Source organism: Cryptomeria japonica, chromosome 8 (genome assembly GCF_030272615.1).
Source record: "Cryptomeria japonica chromosome 8, Sugi_1.0, whole genome shotgun sequence".
NCBI lineage: Eukaryota > Viridiplantae > Streptophyta > Pinopsida > Cupressales > Cupressaceae > Cryptomeria > Cryptomeria japonica.
This window is the reverse complement of record NC_081412.1, coordinates 524942645-524956299: the sequence shown is the minus strand read 5'-3', so window position 1 is coordinate 524956299 and position 13655 is coordinate 524942645. Positions and strand designations below refer to the sequence as shown.

At 36.0% G+C, this 13655-nt stretch overlaps 1 long non-coding RNA gene across 4 annotated transcripts; it reads right to left on the bottom strand.

The window, feature by feature from the left end:
- Nucleotides 1-8437: 8437 nt before the first annotated feature.
- Nucleotides 8438-12498, bottom strand: LOC131055416 (uncharacterized). 4 transcript variants are annotated; one of them, XR_009358703.1, is made up of 3 exons: nt 12185-12498; nt 11917-12046; nt 8438-11368 (listed from the first exon to the last, which is right to left on the bottom strand). It is a non-coding gene; the product is annotated as an uncharacterized LOC131055416 (long non-coding RNA). The 4 variants fall into 4 exon arrangements; XR_009108342.2 differs by having other exon boundaries at nt 11917-12049; nt 12176-12496; XR_009108343.2 differs by having other exon boundaries at nt 12176-12496.
- Nucleotides 12499-13655: the final 1157 nt, after the last annotated feature.

Sequence of the window (13655 nt, the reverse complement as noted above, 5' to 3'; positions counted from 1 at the left end):
ATGAACTTGGGGATTCTCACATGTGACCCCGTTCTTAAGCCTTGCATTTCATCTCCTCCTATTGATATCACGTCACCTATTGCACTCGATGATGCGGATAGTGTGGCAGTTTTGCCTTTTTGTGATTCAATGCAGTAGGGTATATCTTGTCTTCCAGCTTCAGTTCATTGGGATGACTACTTTCATTTTAAGTTTGTTTGTGGAGTACTACATTGCAGATTTGGGAGACATCATTGATGATATTCATCTTCTCTTTGACGAAGATGATCCTTCTTCGATTGTTGCGAGAGAACACCCTGACCCTCTTGTTCATTCCCTACATGATCATTCTTTCGAGGTTGACATGATTGTGGATTCTTATGTACAACAATTAGAGGAGGTCTCTTTATCCTTAGAGGAGACATGTGAGTCTTTCGATCATGTTCTACATTCATCTCCACTAGATCTTGAAGCGCCTTTTTCAGCAGTGTGGAGCAGTTCACCACCTTTGGAGGGGGTAACTTTCAGCATCGACATGGGGACACTTGAGCAGTTTTCAGAGACTTCATACATCATGAGTTTTTTTCCTACATCTTCCCTTCATTATTGGGGAGACTTTATGGATACACCTTTGGTTTTGTTTCTTCCCAAGGGGAGGAACGTTGTTTGACGTTCATGGAACAGTTTCTTCATTTAGTTTTGAGCTTCTACCATTTGTGCAGATTCTACATTGAGGGGGGACTACCTAGCTTCTCTTCTTCTCTCATATGGAGGGGACTTTATCCTCACATGGGGTTTTGTCCTTCACATACTTCTTTGAGAGTTCTTTGTATAGTTTTCATCTCTCTTTTGGGGGAGGGTTTTTTCCCATTGGTTTTTTCTCTCTTTCCTCGCTTTATGAGAGATTGCATTGGTTTGCATGCATTTGCATTTGTACATGGGTACCTAACATGGCCTAGTAGTCGAGACCCATCTTGCATTGCTTAATTGCATTGTAGACTTAAGTGCATTCTCCTAAGTTGCACTTAAGGGGGTGTGTTGGTGTAATTATTTATTCATGTTGGATATAATTACACTTTACTTAAGTTTACTTAGGTACATGCACAACATTGTAGTTTGCATATGAGACACTTATGGAGATGTACTACATTGAGAGTGTGTATGTAGGAGAATTTCCACCTTTTATGGTGTGATCTTGTTATTACTTTATCATATCCACTTATTGTGGAGTGATAATTCCACCTTCGGTGGGTAATCTACCTCATGTGGAATATTTTACTATTTCTCCTACCTACCCCTACCTACCCTTGCATCTCATTGAGCCACATGTCATCATTGTGTGCTCTCTTGTCTCTTAGCCTTGCCTTTTCAAGCAGGCTCATCTACATTGTATATAATAACAATGAATCTTGATGATCCAGTTGATCTCTTTTGCATCTTGATAGGAATACAGTTTATTCTTGTCACATTTTGTCTCTCTTGTCATTGTGCTATCTTGTGGTTTTTTTTATCTTAGTTGCTTCAAGCATAATCTCACAATAGGCATAATCTAGTGCAAGGGGGCACAATCAAAATATTACTTTACCAATCCCTTTAGATCCTCCTTATTCCCCTAGAGCTTATCTTAGTCATCAAAACATTTTTAGGGAAGATGATGTTATGCATTTTATTCATGACCTATCTCGTCATATAACATTAAGCAAAGATGAAGCCTTATATGATAAGGACCCTCCCTCCCAACCTATCAAAGATGATATGAATAATGGTGATAGAAAGGAGAAACTTCCTACAATGGATATTCCTTCTTCATCTAATTCTCCCTTTGGTCCTTCCATGTGCCCTTATACTACAAATTTTAAAGAGGTTCATGATAATGGTCCTTCTTTTGCACAATCAAAAAGCTCTTATAGGAATGCTTATAACATAATCTCAAAACAAGGTTAAAGGAATCAAAGACCCTATAAACTCTCCTTCTCAAGCTAGTAGTGAAGGTCTAGGACACCCTCATCATTCACCTATGGATGATCTTCTTAAAATTCAAAACTTTAAGGAGTATCTTGCACGACATAGAAAGTATCATCCATCTAAAGGCATTTCCTCCTCAAATAATCCTTTTAGCTTATATAATCAAACACATGATCACCATGCCAATGATTGTCCCGATTCTCAAAAATAAATACAAGGACTCATTGATAATGGAACCATTAAAATGGCAGAAGACAATCCTCCTTTTAGCGATCTTTGTCCTACATCTCAAGAGACAAGACCTAGCTACTAGAATCTTTTGGAGATTGAAGTATGATAAGAATATTGTTTTTCCTTTCATTAGACTTAATCACAGTTATAAGCATAAGGAAGGTGATGAACATTGTCTTTTTCATCATAGTTATTCTCATTCTATTGGAAATTGTAAAGCATTTAAAACATTTGTTCAAGACCAATGTGATAGAGCTTGCATATCTCTTACAATTGATCTTGGACTTTTTCTTGGTGAAGAGGTAGTGCCTTAGCACTCTGTTCACCCTCCATATTTCTCCTCACCCTCCATATTTCTCCTCACCCTATGACTCTAGTAGTTAACTTCATTGGGGGCTTTTTGTCATGAGTGGTGATGTTATTTCAATAACAAACATCTTGGGGTAGCAACAAAGTTTCTTCCTTGTTTCCTCGCTTGGGGGGTAAGGACAATATACATATCTAATTTTCTCTCTCTTTGAAGATTACCCCTTCTTTAGAGTCTCATTTTGCATAACATGATGTCTTTTCTTGGATTAAATATTCCTTCATGCGAGTACATGTGTGTTCCTTGTTTAGGACCTTTCTTTTCTTGGAATAGTGCATTTTCTTATGTATAATCTCTCCTCGGAGGTTGTGCAATTCTTCTCATTATCCCTACACTCAAAGGGCGTTGATCTTTCCTTTTCTAAGGATCCACTTTTCCTTTGATGAGTGGTGTTTTCTTATGATACAATGTCATTCCCTATGTGAAGTTTTTGTTTGCTCAAAGATTCTCTCTTATGCAAGAGGTGTGTATCCTTGACTACAACCTCTTCTACACTTGGCAATGCATATCTATTTTAAACAAACCCTTCACTTTGGGTCAAATGTGTGTCCTCCATCAAGAATCCCTTTCACTTAGCAATAGAGAGAAGACATGCATTCTTATTCTCCTTCCTCTCTTTTGGCCGATGATGATATTTTTGTTCAAGAACTCCTCTTGGAGGTTGAGCAAAGATCTCTTCCCCTCCAAGGATTCACTTTTCACTTGGTGCAAGATATCTCTTTTTCAACTATCTTATCCTTGCTTGTACGAGTATTGCCTTTTTAGCTTGGATTTATGAACATTGTTGTCTAAAAGGATATCTCCTTGGTGTAGAAGGCATGTATCCTTGTTTCTAGCTTTCTTAAGACATCAACATAGGGCTATGTTGACATCTTAAGGGGGGGCATTGCATATCACCCTCTTTGCACTATATTTTTGCATGTCTTAAACAGGGTATTTATTCTCAAAACCAGACAAAACAAAGTCTTATACGAGATGCTTCATGCCCAAAACCAGACGCAACATTTATATATGTCTTATATGGGGTTACACATACTCAAAACCAGACAAAACAAAGTCTTACACAAGATGTTCCCAAAATCAGACATATAATCTTAGATGGGTTTTCATTCTTGAAACCAGACAAAACAAAGTCTTACACAAGATGCTTCATGCTTGAAACCCGACACACATTAGCATTTTCATTTTATGTCTTACACAAGTTGTTGCATGCTTGAAACCGGACAAAATTAAGTCTTATACAAGATGCTTAACTCCTGAAACTAGACGGTTGCATATGTAGGATGAGTGGAACTAGCAAAACACAACTAGACTATTCTAACTCTCCTTCCCAACATGGATCACCTAGAAAAACAAAGCTAGCATGTGGTATCCATGTCCTCTTTCTCTTCCTCTCATGGATCACCTAGCAAAACATAGCTAGCTCGTGACATCCATGTTCCTCCTTTCATCCCCCCATGAGCTCATTACTTTGTTATTTGTGGTTCATGGTTTGATGCATGCTCTTTCTCTTTTTATGTGATCGCTTGTGTCCTTGTGATCCCATTTCAAGAATGATATTAGCAACTGAGACATTTTATTATCGAGGTCTCTTTGGCTAGTTGACTTGAGGTCTTGTTTTGGTTTTTAGCTTATGTGTTGTGTGCCTTTTGTCTTTTGTCTTTGTTTTTCTTTGTTTGCCTTTTTGTCTGTCTTGTTTTGTGTGTCCTTGCATGGGATTGTGTGGGTTAAGATCCTAAGATTGGTGGCTTGGTTCCTCAAAATCAGTGATGGCTTGGTTTCAATCCTAATTGCTCCTCTCTCTCATCATTCTACTTTACCACGAGTATTTGCATAGGCTCATACTCCCGTTAAAGTGGGGGCTAAATGTAGCATCATAAATTGTCATTGGTCCAATTTACACCTCATGTTTGTGCTCCCACTTTAGCGTGTCCTATCCCCATCCCCTATCTAGGTCCATTCAAGCCTGATTATCCAACTTCGATATCATGTACACCCTTTGGTGCATCTCCCTGTGAGATGCCCACCCCTTGACTATTTCTTTTGGTCCTCTTTGCAAATGGACCAGGACTCGCCAAAACAACCTGGTCCCTCTCAAAGGGATCCCAATTTGAAATAGGGTAGGAGTCATATCTCCTGATAACATTTGGTCCCTAGAGCTACACATGATCGTTGGAGGTCGGCCTAATCAATCAATTACCTAGAGATCCCTATATAAAGACATCCTATCAATTCATTTAGACCTAGAACATCAATTATATCATTCGTGAAGCATTCATCAAGCATTTTCATAGATTCAAGGTTGCATATTCATTATTCAAACATTGTGGAGCAAAGTTACATCAATGTTCATGCAAGCATGTGTGTGTGATTAGGGTTTGTCATGCCATTACATTCAACATTTGTGATTACATTCAAAGAGCATTACATCATCATCAACAATTGCAGATTTGAGGTATATCTCCTTAATATTTATTTCAGTATTACATTATTTCATTCATGGTTAATTCTAAAACTAGGGTTTGACCAAAGGCAAACCCTTATTCCCAACATCTTTCCCTTTCTTTTTGTGTGCGGGAAACAGGTGTGGCATTATACTCAGGAAATATGTCAAAGTCAACAATGATGAACATGTCAGCTTTCAATAGTGAAAACTTCGAAGGACTAGGGTAGATATGTGCTACCTAGTCTCGGAAAATCAGGTTGACCTTCAAAGGACAGGTTTTAAACATCTCATTTTACTCAAATCCAGGTTGGTGGCTTCATGGGACATCTGTAGCTTATTGTTTATGTCAGATCACTTCAATAATCTCTCATTTTACCCTAATTTCATAATCAATCAAATTCAACTTAGAAAGAGGATTAATCAACCCCGCACTAGAAATCTTAGTCTCTTTCCTCACAAGGATTGAGCCTAGATCTATTGGGTTCAATCATCTTTCAATGTATGTGGATTAATTGGGCTAGTTAGTGGTTTTATTATCTTAAACCCTAATTTTTAATTTTCATACATTGCAAAGGTAAGTCACTCTATCCAAATCGTTTAATGTATATATAATTGACTTAAATGTATAAATATCAAATGCAAAATCAAGTAATTTGCCACAATCAATTTGTTTAAACGTACAAATATTCAATGAGTTAAACAAATTACAATATTTGTGGCATACATAATCCAATATGTTTGCATGGGCAACATAGTTGGCTAAGGGCTTTGGGTTCTTCCCATCCAGGTCCCGAGGTCGATTCTCATTGGCCAGATTAAATCGATGTGTGGTTTGCAGGTGATTGTGCACATCTCTAAGGGATTAGTCTCACCTACTCTCGCCCCATTGGCACCTCGACTTGGCAAAAAGTAAGCCCAAGGCAAGGTTTGGTGGGAAATGTTGGGATGAGTCGTAGTGATACCTATACGACAAAAGAATAAAAAAAGCATACATAATCCAATAAGGCCAAGTACAAGTACCAAATGAATTTGACAAGAAATATGGTACATATTTAAAATAAATAAATGTTAAATAGGGATCCACCACATCTAATTCCATCGATGCAACATCTAAGCCAAAAGAATTCCAGTAGGAAGAATTTTGAGTTATCTTTATGAATATTTAAGGTCCTCAAATGGATGGTTTTGTGAAATGCAAAGATGGATTGATTTTAGTGTAGAAAAACTAGTTATAGATTAAAGCACGATTTTTATGTTTTCAAATCAATAGAAAATTGAATTACAAAAAAAATTAACTTAAGAATTTAGAACTTTTGAAATATAATTTTATGGGTGAAATTTTTTCTTTTTTTATTTATAATGAATTGTAGAAGATATATGGTAACTTGTTCACTTTGATTGATATTTCAATGGTATGTAATATTATCTTGAAATGTTAGCCAATAGAATAATCACATATTGCATCTTTGTTTGTGTAGGACTTCAAAAAATGTATTGATTGATTTGGATTGTAATGAAAAAGCTACTAAATTATTGTCATAATTTGTCTGTTGCCTTGGATGTTAAGATTAAAACTTGTGTTACAATATGTTTTGCTTTGTCATCAATTATGTAAAGCAAATTGCCATCTATATGGTCTCAAGATATGTTTTTAAGGATTATAGATAGATAATTAGAAGGCCATCTTTATTTGTTGATTTACGTTTATTGTAGACTAATATAAATGATTATCACTAATAAATTGAAATGTCACTTTAAATAATATCTTTTAAACATTTATAGTAGAAAAAAAATTTAACCTAAAAAAACTTTATATATTTACAAGACACGTTTGAAGTTCGCTTGCTTAGAGATTTGTATACTTTTAACAATATTTATAATTTTAAATTTATATATTTATCAATGTTGTTTCTTTCATCTAATTCAACAGTCAATGTAGCTTCTATTTGATTAGTTTATTGTGTATCTAAATATTATTTATTAAAATGTTGCATGAAACAAGTTTTGAAAAAATCTCTACATTTCATGGTTTTTTTAATATGTAGAGAGCACCAAGTCCTAAGTCTAAGACAAGTCAAAGTCTTGGAACACTTGTTTGGAGTGGATAAGCAGATTTATTTTTAGCTTTTTTAATTCCAAAACTTCAATAAAACTAATAGCCAATTGCTTCAATCAATATAAAAGAAACCTAAATCTCAAAATGATGGCGTCGGAAATTGGTGCATTCACTTTCTGATGTAAACTTCTTTGAAAAACCTCCAAAGCATGTGCAGGTTTAGTACGTAAGAGATGATGACTGCGTAAAAACTAAACAACAAAATGCAAGACATAAATTTTACATTTTCTGTGTATGAAACAAATCATAATGCTACGAATGATGAGTCAACTAAAGAAAATAAGATTTTAAAATTTGGATATTTCAACATTTATCTCCAAACTTCTGTTTCCAAAAAACCCTTCTTGAACAGTAGTAAGTTCAAAGAAAGAAGGAATATTGATCTATGTTAATGCATGATAGCTTCGGTAAGATAAATGATTGAATGAGAGATAAACGAAGTCTCTCATTCAATCATTTATCATATCGATAATTATCATAGAAACCTTCAAGCAATTAATTCCTTTTTGATAGCCATTCTACATTTGCATATAAATAACCTATTCAATTCGATCAAATCCTTAGCATTGATAATCATACTATATTATTTGTTTATGTTCATCGATTACTAAATCATGTTCATTCCGATTTGTATCAATTAACATAATTGATAATAATAAATGATTAATCAAACACCGATTAATATCGGGTTATATGTGCTTCATTATATATTGGGAGTAATCATGTTTATTCCGATTTGTATCGATTAACATAATTGATAATAATAAATGATTAATCAAACACCGATTAATATCGGGTTATGTGTGCTTCATTATATATTTGGGTGGCATGATAAAGTTTACCGATATTTATCGGTTGTTAAGTATACACCGAATAATTATCGGCTGTTAAGGCTAAACACATGCCGATAACTATCGGCTGTTGTTAAATATAATCATACACCGTTTGGCATATACCGATAGTTATCGGGTGTTGAACATATACCAGTTGGTTAATAAACACCATACACTATTATAGCGATGGGACACAATCAAGTGATGTCTTGATCGGCCATGTCCAAAAGACATGGCCGGTCAAGGCATCGCTTGACCGTACCCAGCCCACCATATATGTCAAATGGTATGTGTGAGAATGGACATCAAAATTTATAAATGCTCCTCTCACTTGCCACATAAAAGAAGATAATCAGATTCATATGATAATTCAGTAATAGATAAAACAAGATAATACTAAGTAGAATATAGCTTGCATATTGAATGTAAATTGAACATCATTTAACAATCTACTGTAATTCATCAACACAGGCAGGAGGAACAAATTTGGGAAGTTCAGAGGCAGAAACCCGCAAAATATTTGAAGATTTCCACTTGCAACAAGCTTATGAAACATAACATTAACAACCACGAATGTTACAAGAGAAATGCAAGAAAGATGCCTTCATTATTTTACAATGAATGGTACACCAGCTAAACCCTTGGGTATCACAAAACCCTCTAGTGCAATGCTTTTATGGCCCCCTCTCTCTGCTGCAAAGCAGCGGTGAGCGAGAAGAACACCTGCCTTGGGCAGGCGCATCAAACCAGCTAAAATCTCTGGGAGGAATTGCTGAACCTTCCATAATTATACTAAAAACAAAATATAGTGCTCCACACATGTGGAAGAGTCCCTCTAGAAGGAAGAATTAGTCACCTTTTTGGCAATTCTGTTGGCAATGTCTACAAGTAAAATAAATCTGACGTAGAGAATAGTCTCAATGATCGCCTCCTTGATCTATCAGTGTTTCCCATTGCTAGTATTCATTTGGAAAGCATTCACTTTAGAATTCAGCCAACTCTCTCTTTCCGCATCTGGGCTCTTAATCCAAAAATACATGTGAAAGCAGGTTTGAATAGTAACCTACCTTGAACAACAGCTACTCAAGTCTAATAAGTAGGCACAACTTCAAATAATATAGTTAATTGAATGAGGGAAAAGATCTTGTAAATTATTTAGTAATTTACCCTTACTTTTGCCTGAGCTTCTCTTGAAATGGATAAATATTTATCCACGTCATGGAATGAAAGCCTCTTGACATGAAGAAAATAAGAATTCTCATACAAACCTCAACCCTTGCCTGCTAGTGTAGAATGCCTCAGAATGCCTCCAGCATTAAAAAGAAAAACAGTTCTCATCATCCCATGTCTCAGAGCCATCTGGAAGGGAGAATCCCTTAAAGCAGATTATGTAAGTTTACAGTGGAGAATAGTCTCTTGAATCCATCCCCATGATCCAAATCATCTTTTATCCTGTTTCCCGTTCATCCTCCTCTGTGTAATCGCTAACAAAGAAGGGACTCAGGAAATCCTCCCATTTCTATGTCTGTGCACCTGGACTCTTAATCCAACAATATATGTGCGAAAAAACTGAATTGTGTACAACTCACGTTGATTAGGCTATAAAAAGCAATTTGCGAATAATTGGCCTGTTCTATTGTTGGCAGGTATGCAAGCACAAGTGTAGGTGTGTAATAGTTGGAGAGAGTGCTATATTTGCTCCTCTTCTCTGATGAATCTGGAACTCTCCGCTACCACTGCTCTCTGCCATTCGTGTTTCTAATTCTGCACATTGTCAACCATACTTTCACTTCTGCTTTCTTTTTCTTCCCCTGAAAAACAAGATCAAAAGCACTCTACCAACTGTCAACCATCACCATCAATGCCCACAAATCTGCTTTCACTATGAATTAGTGCATGCTCCGCACTGTGCAGTATAGGAGCTCATCAATCAGAGATGCAATATGAGAAGATAAGAATAGCAATTGTAACCACAAACATGTCTTACAAACCAGGAAATACCATAGTAGCACTTCTGTTCATACTCACCACATCATTGGATTATGCTATCTTATTTGTTTCTGCCACTGAATCACTGGCGAAGATCCATTCATTCTTTAAAATAGTTAACTTTGTATCTCAATTAGGATATCCACTGACTCTTTCTTCAAAGCTTGGCAATGTGATACATCTAGAATAAAGCTTAAATAACAAACAACGTGCCAACTGATTACTTTCACCCTGTATCCAGCGCTATCAATGAAACTAAAAATCCACAAGCACTGTTAAGCATCTTCAAATTGTTGCAACTATCCATGCCTATATATTCCAAAGATTTAATGCTAAACTTTCCAAAATTGTCAGAAAGACTAGACAAGTGTCCACATTCTCCCACATGACTTTCAAACAAGTCAGCTGATCAAATCGCTCTGCACAACTCTCTAAGTTGGAACAGCCACTAAAATCTACAAACTTCAAAGTAGATAGTCCACCAAAGCCTTTAGGCAATGCAAAGAGTTTATCCCACAAAGAAGATAGATTGCCAAAGCTGTTGGACAAAGTAGTCAAAGCGCTACATTTCTCCACAAATACAGCTTTTAAAGTTGTGAGCTGTCCAAAGTTGGAAGAGAGACTAGCCAATTTAATGTACTCGGATAAGTTTAACATTTAAAAAACAGGACACTAACTTGCCTTCAAAACAATTCAAGGCTTTAGCAGGCCAAAGTTTGTTGGAATTGCTACTGATACATCATAGCCTTTTGAAACCAAATCTTCCAATGAAAACAAGTAGTCAAAGCTTATTGTATCATGAGCATCAATTCTTTTTAAATTTAGGCCCGACTATTTCTAAAACTAAAGGAATTCCACACCATATTTTCACAATTTTGTCCAGATCTATGCTCTCAATGCCTTTCAGATGCAATGTTTTAGCACTGACAAGAGCTATTTTATATAAAAGCTTTTCCCAGTCTAAGTGAGAAAGCAACTCTACCTCAAATGGAAAACCTCTCTCCAAAAGTATGTCAGTCTTATCAAACCTGCGTGTGGTTAGAAGAACCCTCATCCTACTTGGAAGGCAGGGTAAATCTCCTGGCAAAAGTTAGGGAGGGCACTTGCTGCAAGATGATTTTCAATAAACAGGCATATACAATGTAACTCTTCTCTAAAACCCTTTATTAACTGTTCCTGACATTCCCACATAACTGCTCTGCTCGAATTTTTGACCGAAAAAGTGCCACAGCATTTGCTGCTGTAACTGCTTAACATGATTGTTGGAACAGCTTTGTTCCATAAGTCTGCAGAATTTGTAGAACGTCAGATCGAAACACTTGTTGCCCTAATTGCTTCTACCAACAGCTCCAAACCACAAAAATACAACCGCTCTTTTTGATCGACCAGTTGGATCCATTTTCAGAAACATGTTACTCTATCCTTGTCAACTTCAGCAGCAACTGAAAATTCAACCAAAAACAAACCACTTGCCTTGTTTTAGACACAAAGGTAGATGGAATAAGATAAAACTGCTGTAAGATAGCCCAAATTACCATGTATAACTTATTAAACGCTATTAGTTTAGGAACATAATAGTTTTGCAACTAGTCCTAAAAATGTACTTTCTCTTTTACTGAAATATAAAGTTATAGCTGTATGTATGAAAAAATAGGTACATACAGTTCTCAAATGCTTAAGCTTGAAAAACGAAAAACCCCAAATAACAAACAAGCAAAGAAAACCCAAATAACAAACAATAAAAAAGTTCCACATAACTGAAAAAACAGAAGGCCTAAAAGCCCAAGTAAAAATACAATGTGCTAGCTGTTTAGTTTTAGTCTTCTCAAATTTACTTCGCTTACATGAAAATATTTCTGGTCCCAAGTCCTTAAACTATAACAGAAAAGCCCTAACATGCAGGCTTTTCTATTTTAGGCTCTCCGATATATTTTTCTAGGCTCCACAAATTGGAATATCGACCTCTATAAACATTTGTTAACGGGCATACCTGATATGGGTTCTTCTCCTTCCGTTGGATAATGCAAGTAATGATCTCTGAAATATCAATGCAGCTCCCATAATGAGATCTGGATAAGTATTTCACTTCTATTATTCAACCTTCTGTAGATCGGCAGCATCTACTGAAGCAGAAAAAAATCTTATACAGGCAAACAACTACGAATAATGCACAAACAGAAAAAAGTAGAAAAATAACTTATTGAACTTAAAGATGTCTTCCTCCTTAATTATAGCGTGTAAAGTTTTACCTGAATTACCTGCGTGAGAAACAGAAAGACATAAAGCCCAACTCCCATTGCACTCTCACCCTCTGGAGGAGAATATCCAGAGTGAGATTATTAGGGTGATTTCACAAGAGAGAACGAGATAATGTGAAGTAGAACTCTCGGGAGAAAATTATGTCCATCTCAAATTTACACAGAATAACCGGATTTGTTTTTTCAGCCGGTCAGTCGCTGTAGGAATAAAATGGAGAACACCTCACAAAGGCTGGGGTCATGTGGAGGGGGCTTCTTAAAAAATAGAGCTGGTGTTCCAGATATTTTTTAAGAATATTTTTTAAGTGGGTGGTTCCATAAAATGTGTAGCACAGTTCTGTTTAAAAGTCTAATTTCTTAAATTGAAAGAATCTAGTGGTCCCATGAGCAGCACTGAAAAATGAAATAATTTGTTTTTTCTATTTTCCCTCTAAAATGTTTGGTGAAACTCATCTCAACTTTTTTCTAATTGTCTAGTGACAAATACAATTCCTAAGCTCGTGTCTAGCCCCACCCATGGGACCCCTCCCTAATAAAGTGGTCATAATGAAAAAGAATCTTGGGGAAATGAGCCAAAAGTAATTTTTTATATAGGAATTTTATTTTATTTTCACGTTTTTGCTCATTGAGAGTCAAGGGCATACTTTCTCTTTTATCTTTTCATTACTCTTTCACATTGTAAGAGAATATGTCTATGAGAAAATTAAATTACTAGTAATCGCATTTTGGTGTGTAATGGGTATGTTGAAGAGGTTTTGAAGGTCAATCAAGAAAAGTTTTGGTCCATTTTTTATGTATTTGTGTACTACATGAGGTCAATTGGTAGGTCATTTAGCAAATGATGTTGTTTATGTAGCAAAGGTATCAATGGAGAAGTAATAGCTTCAAATTAACTATGCATCCACTTATAGGGAGCCAAACACAACTGAAACAAAACCTCTAAATCACCACTACTAACACGCTTATGTTATGTTGCAATAGGGAGATAGCTCAATAAATAGAGAGGGAGATATAGAGAGTGATATAAAGATGGAGAGGGACGAGGAAAGAGATGTGGATATAAGGAGATAGAGACAGAGAAAAATATGGATAGAAAGAGATAGAGAGAGGAGTGAGAGGGAGATAGAAAGAGAAATAAAGAGATAGAGATATAGAGATATAAAGAAGGAGAGGAGGAGGTAGAGAGAGCGAGAGAGATGGAGATATAGAAAGATAGAGATGGATAGGGAGAGAAATAGGCAGGTAGAGGTAGAGGGATGTGGAGGTAGTTACTATAACTTGACATAGCAACTATCACATGGTTGCAAATTGTATCTTCAAGTGAAAATTGATCCTCATAATCCAAGAGTTCACATTCCTGATGTACCTTCTAATCTCCATCAACACATTAAATCTCCTTAACATGAGGAATTTTGGAACCATTGTAACCTATTCCATCCCTAAACAATTTGGTTGATCTCCATAATCCTAG